The 20,851-nt window shown below is 40.1% G+C and overlaps 1 long non-coding RNA gene across 1 annotated transcript; it reads left to right on the forward strand.

Annotated features, from left to right (window-relative positions):
- The first annotated feature begins 356 nt into the window (after window positions 1-356).
- Window positions 357-10,931, forward strand: LOC140735189 (uncharacterized). The gene is made up of 3 exons (XR_012100718.1): window positions 357-454; window positions 8,039-8,141; window positions 10,723-10,931. It is a non-coding gene; the product is annotated as an uncharacterized lncRNA (long non-coding RNA).
- The last annotated feature ends 9,920 nt before the right edge of the window (window positions 10,932-20,851 follow it).

The raw sequence follows: 20,851 nt of genomic DNA on the forward strand, positions 1-20,851 counted from the left end.
ACAATGCTCAAGAAAAAGGATAAGAACAATATTAAATGGTAAAATAAATGTAGAATAAAATTGGATTCATGATGTAGTGGATTTTAAGACTGGATTAATGTATCTCAGTCCTTATAAAAGTAATGAAAGAAACGAGAATCAATGAAGTTAAATATGATAGACAATGATCCTTATCCAAGCATCTTCTCTGATGGTTTCATTCCTGAGGCCCATAGGTCAGATGAGGGAAATTTGCTAAGGTGTGGTCTTCTTGCTTGCTAATAAGTGTGGATAAATGGATTTGGAAATTTCTGTTGACTTAATAGAAGGTGCAGCCTGAACTCAAGTCTGAACATTCCTGTGGTACAATGACATCACCAGGCCCAATTACCAGCACCACAGTCACTGCTTTCTTAAAAAAATTTGGAATGCCTTTACATGTTTCCCTGAATGCACTGAGAAGTCATAAAGCCTGGTAAGTAAATCTTCTGAGAGTTTTCTGTGAGATTTCTGTAAGTGCTATAAACATATGAAGAATTCCTGCCGGAGTTAAATGATTGTAGGAAATTAGTAACAGTGTTTCTGTAGTTGACCACGTAACCTATGCAAACATTGTGAGTTATAGCAGGTGGGATATGTGTAAATCTTTGGTCCCCATTGTGTGCTTTTGAGTTCTGGTTTCTCTGCCTCTTTCATCTCCTATAACTACTAAGGCTCAAGAGAGCAATGGTTCCACCAGTGAACTCTCCTGCTTCCAACCAGAGTTTGCCTGGGTGGCCCTGTTCCATTATTTGTTGTTCATGTCTCGTCAGCGAGTCTTGACGTGTTCTTTGCAACAAGAGTCATCATAATGAACTCCTTTCCTAGCTTTGCCATGTCTCTGTGTGTAAAGAATTTTAGCCAATATTGGTGGATAATAGTTGGGAGCAGAATCCCAAACAAAATTTTCTCCACTAGTCCAGGAGAACTAACATCATTTGTAGCAAACTTCAAAGTGGTTAATTAAGTGAACGTCAGGAATCGTCTGGCACTTTGGTGTATGGAACAGCTTTGACACTCAACAAGGAAACCTCTGTCACATTAAAAAATAAATGGATAACGTACAATTTTAAGCAGCTTTTAAATGCTTTTGAGTACATTACCATTTTGGTGTGAAGTTCCCAATATAAGGATAAATGTGTCTGATATTCACTTCAATGTACTTGATGCATTTGGCAACCACATGTTAACACATGTCACTATTGTGCTACAAACAAAATTCCCATTTGTCTTTGATTTCAGATTTTCAGCAGTTGTGGTGTTTCTTTTTATTTTTGGTAGTTATTTGTGAAAGCCATAAACTGTTAAATGTACATGACTCATTTAAAATATAAACACATGGCTTATATAAAAATCATGTTAGAATATTTAAAAGGATACGCTTGCCTGAGACCCCCCTAGTAAAATTTCCAATCCTTAAACGCTGCTTTAAGGAAGTCGCAATTAGAGAGGAAGGTGTCTTGTTGGAGGTTAGTTCAGTAAAACATTTTTAGAGGCAAAAAGAATCCAGGCCACCTGCTTGCTTTTTTAGCTGCAAGAATTCTAGTGGAACACCGAGAAGGTAAAGGTGGGAAACCATCTAACACAAAACTAAAATTAATAAAATATGTGGCTATATAATTTTCTATTGCACCCCCTTGATGTTTACTGGGGCCATTTCATTTCTGTCGAACAATCACAAAATACTTCCAGGAGAAATTAGAACAAGCAGGCATTTGTTTCACTTTTTAAATCTCAATATAATTGTACTGTTTTGGTTTTTGCACTTTATTTATTGAAATGTTAAAAATTTGTTTTGTGATTCTCTCTGTCACTCTGAGCTCCCAGTTAATCCATTCTGGTAAAGATGGTGAACATCAGTAAGTGAAAAGTAAACATTCCTGAGAAGTCAATGTTTATCTGCAACATTATGTATTGTATAAGCAGTTACTTAGATTTTCCAATTTCTGAAGCACCCATGTCATAGCTGATCCTCAAAATGCATTTATATACACTATCACTTTCTCAAATCCATAAGGTTCATTTACCTGAAAACACAAGTAAAGCAAAATGTACCGCGCAGAGCATTCTAAATGGCTGCATCACCCTCTGGTATGGGGGGTGGGGGAAATGCCACTGCAGAAAGTTGTGAAATTATTTAGCTCCATCATAGGCACTAGCCTCTCCAGCATCCAGGACTTCTTTAAGGAGTGATGTGTCAAAAACATGGTATCCATCATTAAGGACCCCATCACCCATCACTCTTCTCATTACTAGCATCAGAGAGGAGGTACAGGAGCCTGCCTGTAGGCAAATATTCAATGACCCAGGAACAGCTTCTTCCCCTCTGCCATCAGATTTCTGAATGGACATTGAACACATGAACACAACCTCACTACTTCTTTTTGCAGCACTCATTTGATTTATATATATTCTTACTGTAATTCACCATTTTTATTATTATGTATTGCAATGTACTGCTGCCGTATAACAAAAAAAATCACGACATATTCCGGCGATAGTAAACTTGATTCTGATTCTGAGAAAGATACAGACGCAGTGAGATTTCTTGAATAAATAGGGTGGCAATAGTGCAGCAGTTACCATAACACTAGTACAGCCCCAGTGACCCGGATTCTGCTACACTCTTCTCTGTAAGGAGTTCCAGCTTCCTCTCATTTTCAAACGGATTATGGGTTAGTAGGTTAATTGGTCACATGGGTGTAATTGGGCAGAAAGCCTTGTTACCTTGTTGTAACTCTAAATTAAAAAAAATCTGTACCTTATTATTTTATATTCTGATTTAGACTAATTTTTACCACCTATGGATGACTGTATTTCTACTGTATATTGAAGGAGCAATGGGAGATTGCACTGTTCTCACGATGTTTGTCCGGACCAAACAAAACTTATGCATCACCAGCTTTACTGGTCATTGTCAAATTAGTTGTTATCATATCATCAAGCTTGCGAGACGTCAACCATGCACAGCCTGCCTGCTGAGTTTCCCACATAGGTCATAAATATTAATCCCGAGACCTCTACTCTGACATGATTTTTTTTTCCAGAATACTAATTAACTGGCAAAACGGAAGTTAAGCTAAATCATATGTTGCAGCCATGGGAATGATGTCACACTTTCAGAATCTTTTCTCTGCTCTGCATCTAGCTCGAATATAAAAATGTTCCCATGTTCATTGCAGTTTGCATAAATGATCTGTAACCATAACGGTATTTATTTAACCATCCAGTTATCATGAGATTTACACGCCCAACAAACGTCTTCATCCTGATGGTCCTGCCTTTCATCTCAGTGTTATTTTCTGTACCATTTGCAGTCACTTGCCCGGCTTCCTGCTAGATGAGAACAGTTAAAGCACAGTTCCTCCGTCTTTGCCATATCCTGCTGACTAACTATTGATTCACTTGTCTTCTGAGCTCAGGGTGGATCTGCCCTTCACCTATGTCACTGTCCTATCTAGATCTCCAACTTCTCACCTCTGGGGGGTGAGCAATGACACATCATGACCACCTGGTCTCTCTGACTCCAACCACAAATAAACAAGCCAGCCTCTATCACACAGCTATCAAAAGCTTCATATCAGATGATGCATTAGCGAGGAGGGAAGGGGTGCTAATTGATTCTTCACATATCATCACCTGCTGTTTGCTTGATTCATTTATCCTGCTGTAAACTTGTGCCTCTTCTGAACCAGGACAGCAGAGAAAGCGTCACACAGAAGTTCGAAGTTAGTTGAGAGGATGACAGATGCTGAAGTATTGACGGCTTTCTTCTTTGCTCATTTAAATCTATCAAGTTGCGGTTAGTTGCATCTGTTCAGGCAGATCTGTGACTCTGTGCATTCTGCTGCTGTGGTACCTGTTTATAATGTGCTACATGCTGCAGAAGTAACATGATTAAGGCACAAGTTTTTGGCACAAAGTATTTTCCAACATTTCCAGACTGCTGCACCATATTCTGCAAATGCTTGTTCTCTTTCCCATGATTGACAAGACACCTTGGCTTTCCAAACAGTTTCAACTGAATTATGATTTCACGTGCTTATACTGAATGCCAGCCAGAATAATCAATGGACATTGATTAAGATTAAGCTGGAGTTGTTGGGGAAAAGAATCCCCCAGGATTAAATCTGTATTGGATAAATTATGAAAATTTAAGCATAGAAAGATTATCTTTTAGTTCAGAGAGTTCAGACCATCAATTTAAAAATAATTTCCTGGAAATGAACGTCTCAATCAAATCATTGTGTGAAAAATATTGCAAATTTGGTGATCGGTTTGAACTGTCTCCTCAGGAAAATATGACTACTGATTGCAGCTGTGAGAAGGATTTAAAAACATGTTTTAAACTGACTTGGATAATTTACAGCTTAATCACCTGAGGAGTAAACTGGCAGAGCTGATTGTATAATCTTCCCAGAATTTACCTGACTGGCATTGCATCAAAGATTCTATAACATGAAGGAAATCTGCGCCATTTGATTACTGAACCAGTGTTAAAGCTAAATATCATATCAAGATCATAAGCCAGCCCTTTGGTAACCAATGATGTTAAAGGATGTTGTGAAGGAGGAGATTACGTAATTGTCCATGGTCTAAAATGAACTACAGAGCAAGCTAGGTAGTGAGGTAATCTACTGATAGTGCGTTGCTCCTTTTACCCTGCTCATGGAACAGATCACAGGAGTAGAAGGCTAACATATTTCAGGCAGACCTTGGCAACTACACAGTCCAGAACTAAATGGATGGTTGTCATGTTCCCTATCACATCGATCCCGAGGACAGTGTACAGTGCAGAGGCAAACTCTCCTCTTATTTACTCTGTTGTTTATTGAGATACTGTCCTTCTCGCCCGTCGAGCCACACCGCACAGCAACCCTCAATTTAATCTTAGCCTAATCACGGACTACTTATCAGTTCACCTTTGGACTGGGAGGAAACCGGAGCACCCAGAGAAAACGCATGCAGTCATGGTGAGAACGTACAAACTCCTTTCAGACAGCGGTGGGAATTGAATCAGGGTTGCTGGTACCGTAAAGCGCTATGCTAACCGCTATGCTACCGATCCTACTATGGAAAAGAATCTTTTCTTCAGGTGCAGGATGCTTTTGTTATTTCCATTAAATGAAAGATTTATTTTTCGGCTAGAATAAGTTCCAGATCATAATGAGTAACAGCCCACAAACCAATTCATTGAAAAGTTGATCTATAAAACCAGAAATTAAAGATCAACTATTGGAAGACAAATCAATATCTTTACAGATAAATTGAATCAAGTGCAAATTTCAAATTAAAAGTCAAAACTGATGGCAAAGTGTGCATGAAATTCACTCACTATTTAAATTATATTACTAATTGCACGAAGCATGCATGAGGCAAAAATGGAATTTCTGCAGACAATTTATGTCGCTGAATGTGTATCTGTGAAAACAGAAGGGAACGTTTCACCCAGCATCTGTTGTGCAGCCCAAATTGAAATCTTATCTCTTAAAGGGACACATAAAAAAATATTTAATCAGTTTCTTTTTCTGTAATTCTGTAAGTAATGTCTATAGCCTAGAAATTCTATCCTGCTGTTGAATGTTTATGTATTCAGTATAATTTCATTGAACAAACAATCTTTTAATGTATTTATTGGCTTTAAAAAAAAGATTATCACATTGTTTCTGTGTTTTTCTAACACGAAAAGGGCCTGGATATGTATTTTGACAATTAGTGGCCTCCAGTGCACATCTAGTTGCCACTTCCTGCATTTTAGCCATTCATCCATGGTCAATGGTGTGATTGACTCATTCAGAAATAGGTCTTCACAACTAACTGTGAGGTCTGCTGTGGCAACCCTTAAAGGGGGCACAACTGAACTGTCTGCAGTTAGAGGTCCTTTAATTTAAGAACCTGCTTCTCGAAGTTCAAAGTAAATTTATTATAGAAGTATGTCTACCATATTACAACCTTAAGATTCGTCTTCTTACAGGCTGCCACAATAGAAAGAAACACAAAAGAATTCCACGACAAATAAAACACCAAGCACCAGAAACCAACAAATATCCAATGTTCAGAAAAAGAACAAACTGTACAAACAATAAAAAGAAGACAACAAATAGAACATGATCCGCAGAGTCTCCGAACGTGAATTCCAGCCATGGAGCCAGATCAGTGCTGAGGCAAGAGAAGTCAGTCCAGGAGCCTGATAACTGCAGACCGCAGCTGCTGACTCCTTGGACCCTCGTTCCTTGTATTCTGACCCAAATCCAACAATGCCACCACATTTCAATTTTAACTCTAATTGATTTCAACGTCGACATCAGTCCCAACAGCCGATACCACCTATCATCTCAGCCAACCCCGCTCTCCTTTGACTGATCCACCCTCACCCAGATGAGATACTTCTCCAATAAGCCTCAGTTTATGACTCACAATCTGCACTCCATAGGCCTCAATCTGACTGTTGTTCCATTTCCAAAGTTCAAAGTAGAAATTTCAAATGAAATTGATTACTTATTTTACATATTGAGATAAAGAGAGGAATAGGCCCTTCCAGTCCTTTGAGTCTTGCTGCCCAGCAATTCCCTAGCCTAATCACTAGACAGTTTACAACAACCAATTAATGAACCAACTCGTACATCTTTGGACTGTGAGAGGAAACTGGAGCACCCGGAGGAAATCCACGTGGTCACGGGGAGAATGTACAAACTCCTTACAGGCAACAGTGGGAATCAGTATGTATATGTCACCATATACTACCCTGAGATTCAGAATCAGAATCAGGTTTATTTTCACCAGCATGTGACAGGAAATTTATTAACTTAGCAGCAGTTGTTCGATGCAATACATAATATAGAAGAAAAAAATAAGTAAATCAATTCACAGTATATGTATATTGAATAGATTAAAATCATGCAAAAACATAGATAATTGTATATTAAAAAAGTGAGGTAGTGTCCAAAGCTTCAATGTCCATTTAGAAAATGGATGGCAGAGGGGAAGAAGCTGTTCCTGAATCACTGAGTGTGTGCCTTCAGGCTTCTGTACCTCCTACCTGATGGAAACAGTGAGAAAAGGGCATGCCCTGGCTGTTGGAGGTCCTTAATAATGGACGCTGCCTTTTTGAGACACTGCTTCTTGAAGATGTCCTGGGTATTTTGTTGGCAAGTACCCAAGATGGAGCCAACTAGATTTACAACCCTCTGTAGCTTCTTCCACTCCTGTGCAGTAGCCCCTCTATACCAGACAGTGATGCAGCCTGTCAGAATGTTCTCCATGGTACAGTTATGGGAATTCTTGAGTGTATTTGTTGACATACCAAATCTCTTCAATCTCCTAATAAAGTTTAGCCACTGTCTTTCCTTCTTTATAATTGCATTGATATTTTGGGACCAGGTTAGATCCTCAGAGATCTTGACACCCAGGAGCTTGAAACTGCTCACTCTCTCCACTTCTGATCCCTCTATGAGGATTAGTGTGTGTTCCTTCATCTTACCCTTCCTGAGGTCCACAATCAGCTCTTTCATCTTACTGATGCCATCTTACTAAGTGCCAGGTTGTTGTTGAGACACCACTCCGCTAGTTGGCATAGCTCGCTCCTGTATGCCCTCTCATCTCCATCTAAGATTCTACCAGTGATGGTTGTATCATCAGCAAATTTATAGATGGTGTTTGAGCAATGCCTAGCCATGGGTATAGAGAGAGTCGAGCAGTGGGCTAAGCACACACTCCTGAGATGCACCAGCATTGATCGTCAGCGAGGAGGAGGTATTATCACCAATCCGCACAGATTGTGGTCTTCCGGTTAGGAAGTCAAGGATCCAGTTGCAGAGGAAGGTACAAAGGCCCAGGTTCTATAACTTCTCAATCAGGATTGTGTTAAATGCTGACCTATAGTCTATGAACTGCATTCTGACAACAGTGTTTGTGCTGCCCAGACGGTCAAAGGCCGTGTGAAGAGCCATTGAGATTGTGTCTGCTGTTGACCTATTGTGGTGATAGGCAAACTGGAATGAGCACATTTGCTTTCTTGCAGGCATTCGCCACTTTGGGATGGCAGTGATGAAGCTCAGCGACTACTTGCTGGTGAAATAAAACAAGGAAAACAACGGAATACTTCATTCAGCATACTTCTTCTGGTAAACAATCACTGTAAACGATAGCCAGTAACCTCCCTGTCGGATTTGATGTTGGAATTTTTGCGGCGGGGTGTGGGCCTGAGAGCGGGGATGAGCCAATGTACAGCTCATTGCTAGGAGGCAATTTGATGCGACAGAATTGATCCGAGGCAGAGTTGAGTTGGAGCCTGGGCCTGAGAGCAAGCAAAGACCTGAGGTTCGGAGGATTTAAGCAACAGGCCAGATTGAGAAGGCCAGAGTGGCAGACTGGTGGCAAGAGTCAGGCCGGTTCAGCTCGCTGCTCCACAAGGTTTACTCGTCACTGTGATGAACTGAGTCTGAGGCCTGCAACAAATGGGCTTCCGAATTGGACCCTATGGGGATGCCTGGTTTTGTATCTGTGACTTACTTTCGTGAATTTCAGTTCTGAATGCTATTTGCTTACTTTCATTGTTTGCATGATTTGTTTTTTTTCCTGCACATTGGGTGATAGGCTTCCTTTGTTTTAATGGGTTCTGTTGGGTTTCTTTGTCTTGTGATGCCTGTAAGGAGATGAACCTCAAAGTTATATACAGTATACATACTTTGATAATAAATGTACTTTGAACTGTGAAATACAATTGAATCACTGAAGAACCATACACAACCAATATGCAAAATAAGACAAACTGCAAATACAAGAAAACAATGTATATATAGAAAATAAATAATAGTGAGAAAATGAGCTGAAAATGAGTCCATACTTTGAGGGATCAGCTCATTGCTGTGGTGAGTGATGTTATCCTAGTTCAGGAGCCTGATGATTGAAGGGTAATAACGGTGGTGGTATGGGACCTAAGGCAGGCAAGAAGAAGAGGGCATGGCTTGGATGGGTGTGGCCCTTGATGACAATGCAGATTTCTTGTGGCATCACTCATTGTAGATGCGCTCAGTGGTAGAGAGGGCTTTTACTGCGATGGACTGGGCTGCGTCCATCACTTTTTGTAGGCTTTATCATTCTTGGTCATTACCGGTCTGTGATGCAGCCAATCAGGGTCCTCTCCACTGTGTATCAATAGAAGTTTGTCAAAGTTTTAGATGACATGTCAAATCTGCGCAAACCTCTAAGACAGTAAAGGTGCTGTTGTGCCTCCTTTGTAATGGTAGTCACATGCTGATCCCAGGACAGATCCTCTGAAATGATAGTGCCAAAGAATTTAAAGTCACTGACCCTCTCCAGCTCCAGTCTCCTAATATGCACTGGCTCACGCATGCCCAGTTTCTTCCCCCTGTAGTCCATAATAAGCTCTTTGACTTTGCTGATGTTGAGTGAGAGCTTGGTGTCTGGCTCCTCCACGACCCATGATTAAAAATCCTAAACATCCACAGTTCTCTGGGACAGAAAATTCCAAGGATTCTGAGCTCCCAAGAGAAGAATTTCCCTCACATCTCATCCATGGCCTCTTATGTACACCCCACATGTTTCATGTTCATCAAGACTTTGACCACCCCACGTGTTCCAGACTTCCTGACCAGGAGGGAAAAAATCCTAGCTGCACCTACCCTGCAAGCCCCTCATAAACGTGCATGTTCCAGTTAAATCACCATCATTGATAATGTGCAGCAGAAGGAAAAAGCATTAAAAGCATAGGATTCTGTTCTTGTGATCTCTGCACTTGGGCCTTAAAATTTCTTAGTGGTGGTTCCTTGGGTAGAACATGCATTGTCCCACTGCCTATTGACAACATCCGTCCTGGCATTGGAAAGATTCCTAGATCTATTATTCCCCCGATGTCTCAGCAAGCAGGATCACTGAGAAGCTGTGACGTCTGCTCGGAAATTCTCCAATTCAATGCCTGTCATGAGCATTGATAATAATGAATCCCAAATGGGATGTCAATAGGCTGCAGCTTGTTGCCTAATTGTCACAAAATCAGGCAGAGGAAAAAAAACTTTCCTTTGTCTGATTCCTTCTTGAATTTTTTTATTTTTAAAATTTCTCTCATTGAGATACAGCACGGAATAGGTACTTGTGACACTTTGAACTGCGCCACCATGTAGTGGACATAAAAAAGAGGAGCAAATGTAAATGTAGCTCTGCAGCTTCTTAGCCATGCTCTACCATTCAATTCGATAGTACTGATGTGAACTTGGACAATTCTATAGCCATGTAGTCTAAAGGTCTTTTCTCTTCAGTCTGTAGTGTGCTTAATGATTCAACATCCTCACCTCCATGAGATCAGAATTTCAAAGATTCATAACCCTCTGAGAGAAGAAATCACTTCTTTTCTCAGTCCTATATAGTTGATCCATTATTCTGAGACCATACCCTCAGACACTAGGAAACATACTCTCCTCAAATGTACCAACAAATACCAGATAATCTAATGTACTTCAAAAAAAAACTCTCATTGTTTAACTCCAGAAAGAATAAGTCCAACCTATACAATCTGCTTTCATAAAAGTTTCCAATTTCTGAATGAATCAATCCTTGGCTCTGCAATATAATACCAATTTGTGCAAATATATTTCTATTGCAGTATAATCAGTATTCTCTAGAATAAGTGTAATAGTGTCTGAATTAATTCACACTAAGGTATTCTTTTGCTATTTTAATCTACAGGCCATCCCTGGGTTATAAACACTTGATTTATGGACATACCTACTGTGGTGAACTACATATACCTGTCTGGACACGCCCCCCCTGCTGACTGCTCCTGTGGCTCCTCCCACAGGCCCCTGTATAAAGGCGATTGGAGGCACTGCTCCTCCCTCAGTCTCCAGGATGTTGTGTGGTGGTCTCTTGCAGCTAATAAAAGCCTATTGTTCGCCTCCCGTCTCCGAGAGTTATTGATGGTGCATCACCTACATACAGATGATCTCCAAAGACAGACAGAACATGCTAATTCCTGCAAATGGCAGAACTAGTTAGGTCTCTCTGTCCAATTTTAGTCACTTTTCTGTCTTTTACCGTTTCATGCAATTTAATTACAATACTGTACTGTGAAGGTATGGTTGCCATATCAAGTGACTTGTATGTATTTTCTGACACATGGACCAAATCCGCTTAAGGCTGTCTGTTTGTTATCCAGGGATGGATGGCCTGTTGTTTCCAGTCTCTTGGCCTATCCGGAACAGTGCAACAACAATGGCAGAATGATTTTCACTCTATCTGCTCCTTGACTTGTACTAATGCATTTCAGGAGTGACAGAGAAAGGTAGTCCGTACTGATTTTCCTGGAGAAATACCAAGCTCTTGCTTCATTGATGCCCCACAGCAATAAGGCTGGGATGAACAGCAGTCACCTGGGGGAATAGCTCTGCTTCTGATTACAAACTCCTGTTGCAGGAAGCTGCATCGTCACACCTCCTACAGAGCGAGAGGTTTTAACAGGCAAGCTGTTGACTGTCCTGAGTGTTTAACATGATTAAACAGAATTGGATTGACTTTATTGATGTAATCAAAGTGGAAATATTTACATTTCTCGCTTCAACAGCAGATTCAGCTTGGAGAAATTGTATTCCAGAAAATATTTTGGAATTTGCAAATGAAATTCAACACTTGAATACGTACGTTGTTGTTCCAATTTTATCAATATCCACTCAAGTCCTTGGAAAGTGCCACTTGTAGTTTATACCACAACATCCAGCAGAATAAAAAAACATAAGGACAATTTCTACCTGGAATTAGTTGGGATAAGAACATCCAGTGGTCAGACTGTTTTATCTCACATCCTCAGTACTCATTGGTATTATTTACACTGGTGATGCCCTTGTTTTAGATTGATTTTATTTTATAGTTATTAGAATAGATTATTTACGAAGTTCAGTTGAGAGAAATTATATTTTATTTTTCCCTTGTTGTTCAAAAATACTCAACCAACATTTAGAATGAAGGTTTATGGTGGTGAGGAAAGGGGGTGTTATGGGCATTGTGTAGTGGGGATGGTAGAGATGAAAGAGCAGGGGAGTTGGAGGAGAAACTGAAGGCTAATGAGATGAAGGGAAAGGGAGAGGAAGTTCAGAAGAGTGGATATGGGGCAGAGTTGGACAGATTAGGTTGGGGCAAGTTTAACTTCGGGCGATGGTAGTTGGTTGGAGGAGAGAACCATAGAGTTTTGGGCAGGGATTGGGGTTGGGTTGTGGGTTTGGGACAAGGATGTGACAACCAGAGTTTGGAAGAATTGGATAATGGATCAGGGGTTTAGGAAGAATCGGTGGGATTCACAAAATGATGAGGGTTGAGGGGGAGAGCAATGTCTTTTAGGGGGAAAGGTCGATAGGAGAGAAAGAGTGTTGGAGTGGAGGGACAGAGAATTTGGGGCAAGCAGCAGTGTTCATGGAGTCATGGTATGGTTGGAAGGAATGAAGGAGGTGTTGCAGTGAGGAATCAGTGGTGGGGTCTGAGACAGTGAGGTTTAAGGTTGTTTGAATTGGGATTGGGGTAGAGGTGGTGGGTTGGTCGAGGGTTCTGTGCTTTGGAGGGTAGATGGTGAAACTTTGAGAAGAGTGGAATGAACGCTGACATTTTTGGAGTTGAGATGGAACAATGTACTTTGAGGGAAGCTTTTGCCGTTTGGGTATGAAAAGGAGATGCTGATCAGGACAGTAGGATTGGAGGATTGATGTTGGAGGTGTGGGAGGGATTAGGCATGGGAAGAGACTGAAAAAGTATTGGCGAAGACTCTGTGATATTGAGATGACAGGGCAGTGAGGTTGCAGGGTTTATAAAGTTTGTAGAATCTTCCATTTCAGTGAAATAAAGTACATAATGGAAAAATTTTCTGATGCCTGTGTTATATTAGGATCTGTATTTTCTCATCCAATGCTTGCACCCATTCTCACTTCACAGAAAATCCTTTGGCTGGATCTTAATCCAAAAAGGTCATAGCTTATAATTAGAAACAAAGCTTCCTGCTTCTTCTTTCTTTCCTTCAAAGACCTCCTGCATCAAAACTGAAAGCAGCAAATCCAGGAGTCCTCTGGGACAATGCCTTTGGAGAGAATGGGGTCAGTGCTTCAGACACAAACTCTTTATCGAAAAAGAGTGAGGAAAGGTTTATATCCAAAATATTGCCGTGGAGTCCTTTCCACAAATACCACTTGATTGGCTGAACGTTCCCAGCAGTTTCTCTGCTTGTTTCTAACAACTGCAGTGTGTGGCTTTGTGACCTTTTCTCCCACTACACAAGGGTCAATCTTGGGTAAAGTGCTGTGCTGTTTCAAATGATGCACCAACATCATTTGCTGGGCCTAATAAAAACAGACATGCATATATATTCAGCCATACATAAACTTCATTTGATATTTTGTGTTCTTGTTACATCCCGTCAACCTGTGCGTTCAGCATTTGAGCCAAAGCATGTGGAGGCAACGCTTCTTGTGAGTGAAAATACACTTTGCTTGGTTATACTGTGTAGTGCTTTACGAGCAGAAGTGGGAAAAACACTTGCTTGGGTGGTGAAATGTGTAGTTGTTGCCAGACAGTCTGCCTCCTACTGTTATCCCATCCTTCTGCTTAATGGTCCTAAACATTGTTACCTTAAATTAATCTTTTTCACCAGCAATCTTTAAAAATTCACTTGAAGCATGTTAAAAATGCATTTGGGGAAAATAAACATAATTGCTACTTTAATGCAATACAATTTTAATATATGGCAAGTTTTAAAATGAGATTTGTTGAAGGTATTAAATAAAGACTTTGGCTGTCAAGACAGATGAGGGCAGTTCTGTCTATGCGGTGTCTAGTTCGTGGGATAGCCAAGATAAGGATTTAGTTTGAGGCCCAGGTCTCATTAAGATTGAGCCAGCAGGCCATAGACATCGCACTGTTTGGATTCGGGCCCACCCCATTCTCCCTAGTCAGCATTAACACGTGTAAGGCCTGGTCCCACCAAAGGTAGGGAGAGGGCACAGATTTTCCATATGGCACAACCCAGAACTTAGATTCTTGTACCTTCAGGCCCCATCGCAAATAATATTATTCCTGCCCTTCACCATGGTTGTCAAGGAAGCTGATTGAATGTTGGATTGCTTATACTCTGACTATTTCTGTTCTAAATTAGCATTCACACCCCTATGCATCTTCTGCTTATCATCCAAAAGAACTGGAAGTCTTTAACTGTAGGCCCCTGCAAAAGTTAAAATGGCAACTAAAAGGGGCAGTTGGCTATCACTCCACTAATGCCATTTTGGTGAATTATAATTGATCCCAGGATATGGAGGCTTTCCCATATTAAGTCAGGAGGAATAATTGTTGTCGTCTACCAGTATTTATGGTGACAGGGCTGCTGCATTTAGTCCATTCGAAACAGATACAGACCACCAAAGCTGAAATTTTGTTTCTTCAAGCTGAACATTAGCTAATACATCACACACAGTTGCTTTCCTTTGCCAATCGAGCTGTCAATTCCAAGTATAAATGATTTTCATAGTACAGTGGAGATTGTACAATCCAAGTACTCAAATCCCGAAAATCCCACTATCCAGATTTGCTCTGAAAATGTCAGCAGAGTTAGATAATGGGAATTCAATGTTATTAAAGTTTGTAAGAGCAGTTTCCCCTGTGCAATTTCATAATAAAATGACCTAGAATCAGAAAGATACCAAAACCGGCTGCAGATTAAAAACTAACTGCTATTTTGACAAGACCTTTTTTTAATTATGGCACACTTCACTTTATAGATTTTCAGGCAGAGTAGTAGTCATTTGTAGCTTCACAATTAGGTTTTATGACAAGGGAAAAATGTGGTTAGCCTTTGTAAGTGGGATTGATAGTCTGCAGGTGAAGAGCGATATAATGTGCACTCATTACAAGTATTGCATGCCCTGCACACTAACATTTCTCCAGGGCCTGGGGCATATTAACCTTAGAATATCTTTATTTTTACATATAAAATGTGGTAGTTCCTTTAATTGTTTTTATTAACTATTCATACATTTTTTAAATCTAAAAAAGGGAAATTTGTGTTCATCTATAACCAATGAAATGAAAAGAGAAACTCTTCTTATCAAACTGCATAAGCCACATATCTCTCTTTCAGCAGACCCACGCCTCTTACTCTAAATCTTCACAGTGACACTCTTGTCTACTAAGTGCACATGAATAGTCACCAAAGTGTGAATTTCCCTCTCTTAAATTCAGGGTGATACTTGTCTTACCTCTGCCAGCCCATTTGTTGGTTCAGTCCCTTCTCTTGTTGCCTCATGACCCAGATACCATCCGACACCAACATACACTCCTTTCACTGATCTAAGCCTGGCTGCAATTTCACCTGGTTCCTTTACTTTACTTCTGCAGCAGATTCCTACACTGCGGGCTGGAAGTCCTGGTATTCTATAAAAACACAATCCTTTCCTTGCAGCCTATCATCAAATACAAACTGTAGCTGGAACTGCTGATGAAAAGATTAATAAGCAGGCAGCAGTCTCCTGCGTACATTCTTTGGGGCAGCAAATCAGCTCCAAAACAATGTTCTCAAGCTGCAGCCAATCACTTACTGTTCCTGAGATAAAAAATACTTCTACCTGCCTTCTTTTATTTATGTTCATTATGGTTATTGCGTTTTTATCTGCTGCATCTGAACCAGAGTAAAAATCATTTTATTTTCCTTTACAGTAGCCGAATGGCAACGAACAATCTTGAATCTAAACACAAAAATACAACTGCAGATGCTGTGGATCAAAGATTATGTACATGACGCTGGAAGAACTCAGCAGGTCAGGCAGCATCCGTGAGAAAAGAGTAGCCAACGTTTCGGGTTGAGACCATTCATCAGAAATGGGTGGGGGGGGGGGGTGGTAGAGAGGGCCATACCAGACTGTAACAGATCGACCATAAGTACTGTATTAAGTACTTTAAATACTCTTCCAATCCTTCGTTTCATAAATTATTTAAGAATATTTTAGTAATTCCAAGATTTATTTATCCTTTTCTTTTAGACCTGTAGGTTTTATTTTCTCCAGTCTGGCTAAAGCCAAGCTCTTCTGAGACACGATTTCAAAGAAACTAAAAGATTCCTGATTTTGTTTACCCAAGGAGCATCCTGCATGTACAAATCCTCAGGGCTAGGTTCACTGTGCAATTATGTATAAGGCCATCAAAACTAAGCCCAAGCCTGCTCTCATTGGACCTGTGGGTTCCACCGTGAAAAGCGAAGCTACTTTTATATTGATTATATGCCAAGGTAGTTCTCAGCAAAGCCATTTGTTGGCAGCTGATAGCTCCAAAAGAGGAATCTGCAATTGTATTCATTGAGTCCATGGATATCTGATGAAGATTTGCATTCACTTTTATGTATTTTCAAACATTTGAATGCACTGACTTTGGTGTCATAATTAAAGCAAGCCAATACTTCATGAAAAGCTAACTGGGCAACAATCTGCTGTGGTTAAATTGAGTGAGTCACTTTTTTCCTAGTTCAATAGCAATGAGACCATTTATAGATATTGTACTACAGACTAAGCAGAGGTCCACTAGATAAAGGGGAACCGGGAATCTAATTTGAGTCTCCAAATGGTTCACCATCATGCAGCAATCTATATATGTTCAAAAGTTTAATTTAAGGAACATATAAAGTAAAGTTCTCCTGGTGAATTCCTATTAGTCTTGTTTAATTTCCTCAAATTTCAAACATTCAAATAAAAATTCAGAAAAAAGGTCCTGAGAAGCAAAGAGCAATAAATTCAAATTTGTCCATGCTGAACGATTTTTCTGATATTAATTGCATACCATGGCCTAAAAGTCTCAAGCATATGGAAAGCATAAATCAACTACTGCACCTGATTGTATTTTAAGTTGCATTTAAAGTCTTGATCCTCATCAAGGGTATACCTAATATTTGTCCTTGGGCTGCTAGCCAAAGAAGATAGGACCACTGCACAGCCAACAGCAAAACTGAAGTGAGACACCAGAAAGTGAATACCATGTGAGACAGTTATGGTGGGGTTATGTGAAGGACATTGTTAGTTATCAGTGGTGCATTTTGGGAGCAGAGCTGCCATGTTACAGTCATGGAGCAATTGAATCATACAGAATGGAAATATGCTGTCTGGTTTACTGACCACCAACCACACATTTACACTATCCCTACTTTAATCCAATTTTTTATTCTCCCCACTTCCCATTAACTCACTCAGGTTCTAACATTCACCTCTGCACTATGCAATTTACAGTGATCAACTAATCCACCAACCTGCACATCTTTGGGGTGTGTGAAGAGACTGGAGTATGCAAAGTCAGTATTGAACCCAGGTCTCTGGCGCTGAAGCAACTGCTCTACACATAGTGTCCTTCTCCTCAAAGGTCATTATTGTGTTCATTGGAAATGAGGACGTTTGAGGTGAAAGGCATTCATTAACCTCTGGGACGTGTTGTATTGATGTCCCAGTGTGGGATTGGGAACAGGTAGGTTGTTCTTTCAGTGCTTCCTGTGCTTTTACTCTGGATCTAGGAGGAATTCTCTCACCACTCCCAACACCAACTTCATATGAGTATATAATACTTTTCAGTGTGGACAACAATCCCATTTACGACAACTTATGAAACCATATATAGACCAGAATAGTTCAGGGTCACCTAGCATTGCAAAAAGGGGATGGCACTGCAGCAGGGTCAGATATTTACATGTGCAAAAGACTGGGCTTTTATTTGAACAGCATTCCCTGCACTCCCATTTTCTCCCTATACTGACATGACCCATGCCTAACATCTAGCTCAAAACCACTGTATACCACCTGACCAATAATGGAAGGCCACTGGTTACACTAAAAGCAAACACTACCATAGCTTTAAAGCCAATATTCTTTTGTTTATTTACTACCAATCACAAAAACACTTCCACAATATAGCAGAACATAACAATATGGGCCTCATGGTATCTTCACATGTAAAGCAAGTTTTGCATTTTCCGTAATATAAATCACAATATCTGTAGTAAACTATGTTGGTGTGGATTGATGAGCTATAGCTGCCTTTCCATGAATATTTGAAAAACTTTAACTTAACATACTCATTGAAAGCCAAGAATAAACACTGAGAAGGCATTTGGCTAGGGTTAAGTCATGTTTGATTTAATCTCTTAATCTTGAGTTGAAAATTCTCTGTTTAAAGTGAAACAAAGATTGAAAACAGCTTGCAGTTGAGGCCCATAAAGTTTGGCTTTCAACAAATCTCTCTTCCATTGCACTGTAGTACTGAATCACATAATAGTCAATAGGAATCAGGAGAAACCTGAGACCCATGGCAAAGTGTAATAATTAAACATTTTATTTCTGTCTCTCCTGTTTCACATTTGTCACAACTACAGACTTCTTCTTCAACATGAGAGTTTTATTTTGTCATCCCGGATTGTACATTTTTGTTGCTAACCTACTTAGGATACCACATTTGTGTCATGTTTGGTGCAACAAATACTCGATGGAAACATCAGAATTTAAAGAAACATGAAGTAAAAGAGCTAGTTATGTGGTTTATGGTTAAGATCTACTTAATTGTTGCTGATATGTACCTGCACAGAATCCACTTATTGATATTGACAATGAACTGAATTGAACTGACCTAAACATGTAACTGAAACAAGTACATTTGTACAAATGTTTACACTAATGATATATTAGCTGCACTGTGAAAGAATGATACAAGGCAGATTGCAACAACTTTTTTTTTGTTCGAAGTCACACAAGTCCTGAATAGAGAAATAGAATGAACCTTAGAGAGCAGCATCATAGAGTCATTATCAACTTAATGAATTGATTAATGGACACTGATTCAAAGGTTTTTTTTTTATTTCCTTTCTGTCTGATTTTATCCTTTCTCACTGTTTTCTTTCCTAAATAATGTTGTCATTTATTAACAAAAGAAACATCTGCTTTGGCATATGTATGACTTTTTTTCAGAATCTTGGCATTATTAGCAAAGTCCGTCCCTAACTGCCCTTGAGAATGTGGCTATGAGCCACTTTCTTGAACTGATCGGGTCTCTAGGATGAAGTTGCTCCCATGCTGCTGTTGGGTGAAAAGTTCCAGGGTTTAGACCCAGCAGTGATGCGAACAGGAGGTGGTATTTCAAAATTACGGTATTGAGTGACTTGGCAGGGAAGCTGATGTTCCAATGTGCATGCTGCCCTTCTGCTCCTTGGTTGGAGCAGTCAAGAGGATTTGGTAGTTGATGTTAAAGAATGCTAGGTGAGTAACATTCATGGTGTGACAACATGAAGGAAGTTAGTTAATGATTAGTGTGATGTTCATCAGTTATGATGCCTGGATTGCTACAAGTGCCTGCTTTTATCTTATGCCCAAAAATACAATCCTAGGCAATTCTTCTGAGCACTTGTCTGGCAAATTTCCCCTTCTATCATTGGGAGGAGGTGCTGCACTTTCTGTCTATTTCTTCCATTTCTTCCATTTTTTTCCTGAGTAAACTTACTTGCCTTGTTATTAAATCTGTTGTTTGCTGTGAGCTCTACATCAAGGCAAAGTCAGGAGCTAACAGCACCCTAAGTCATCATCATCATCACCAATATGTGCCAAGTTGCATGACGTGGGTGATCATGGTCTTCCATCTGCTTTTAATCTGATTCTTTTCTCTATCCATGATTGGTCTTGGCAAATTTATCAACAGAAGTGGTTTGCCATTGCCTTCTTCTGGGCAATGTCTTTCCAAAAAAGTTGACCCCAACCATTAGTAATTCTGATCAGAGATTGTCTGCCTGACCAGGACTTACGATATTCACCAGCTGTTCATACAACCATCTACCACCTGCTTCCATGTCTTCATGAAACCCTGATTGGGGGCAGCGGGGGCTAAGGGGCTGCTACTCTTTGCCCAAGGATGACCTGCAGGCTAGCAGAGAGAAGCAGCACCTTACACCTCTTTTAGTAGAGATGTATCTCCACCCTCCACCTGAGTTCTAAAAAGATGCTCCAAATATACTAAACAACAAGTGCAAAGAAGATGTTAATAAATGTAATTATCTTTGAAAGGTATTATTGAGAAAATTGAGGAGGAGGATGAAATTGCTGAATGATAAATGAAACAACTCCATAAGGGAACAAAGTAAAATGGAAGATCATAGGCTCAAAGAGTCGTACAACAGAGAACTGGGTACTTAAACCCAATTCATCTATGTCAATCCCAGTGCCCCTGTTCCTTCCTAATCCCATTTGCCTGCATGAGGTCTGTATCTACCTGCCCTTTTCCTATCCAAATGCCTTCTGAATATTTTAATTATGTTTTTCTTTACCACCTCCACTAGCTGTTGTATAACCATCATGCTCCATGTGAACAATTTGCCCAACATTTTCCTTACGGATACAAATTATTTGCTACTCCTAAGTAGATTGCCATTCCTTGCCCAACAGAACATTGAGTGGTACAAGAACCATCTTTATAGCTATTATGATCAATATCTCACTCCTACCCAAGATGCACAAACCTGTCTTTTCTGGTAGGCCAATTGTTTTGGCCTGCTCTTGTCCTTCTGAACTTGTGTCCACATACTTTGACTCCATTTTGTCCCCCTTAGTTCAGTCCCGTCCTACCTATGTCTCTTATGTTCTCTACCACTTCAGTTGCTTTCTGTTCCCTGCCTGGATCTCCTCACCATGGACATCCAGTCTCTATACACTCCCATCACCCATCATGAAGGTCTTAAAGCTCTCTGCTTCTTTCTAGACAACAGGCTTAACCAGCTCCCCTCCATAACCACACACCTCCATCTGGCGGACTTTGTTCTTACCCACAACATTATTTC

Source organism: Hemitrygon akajei, chromosome 11 (genome assembly GCF_048418815.1).
Source record: "Hemitrygon akajei chromosome 11, sHemAka1.3, whole genome shotgun sequence".
In the NCBI taxonomy this organism is placed as follows: Eukaryota; Metazoa; Chordata; class Chondrichthyes; order Myliobatiformes; family Dasyatidae; genus Hemitrygon; species Hemitrygon akajei.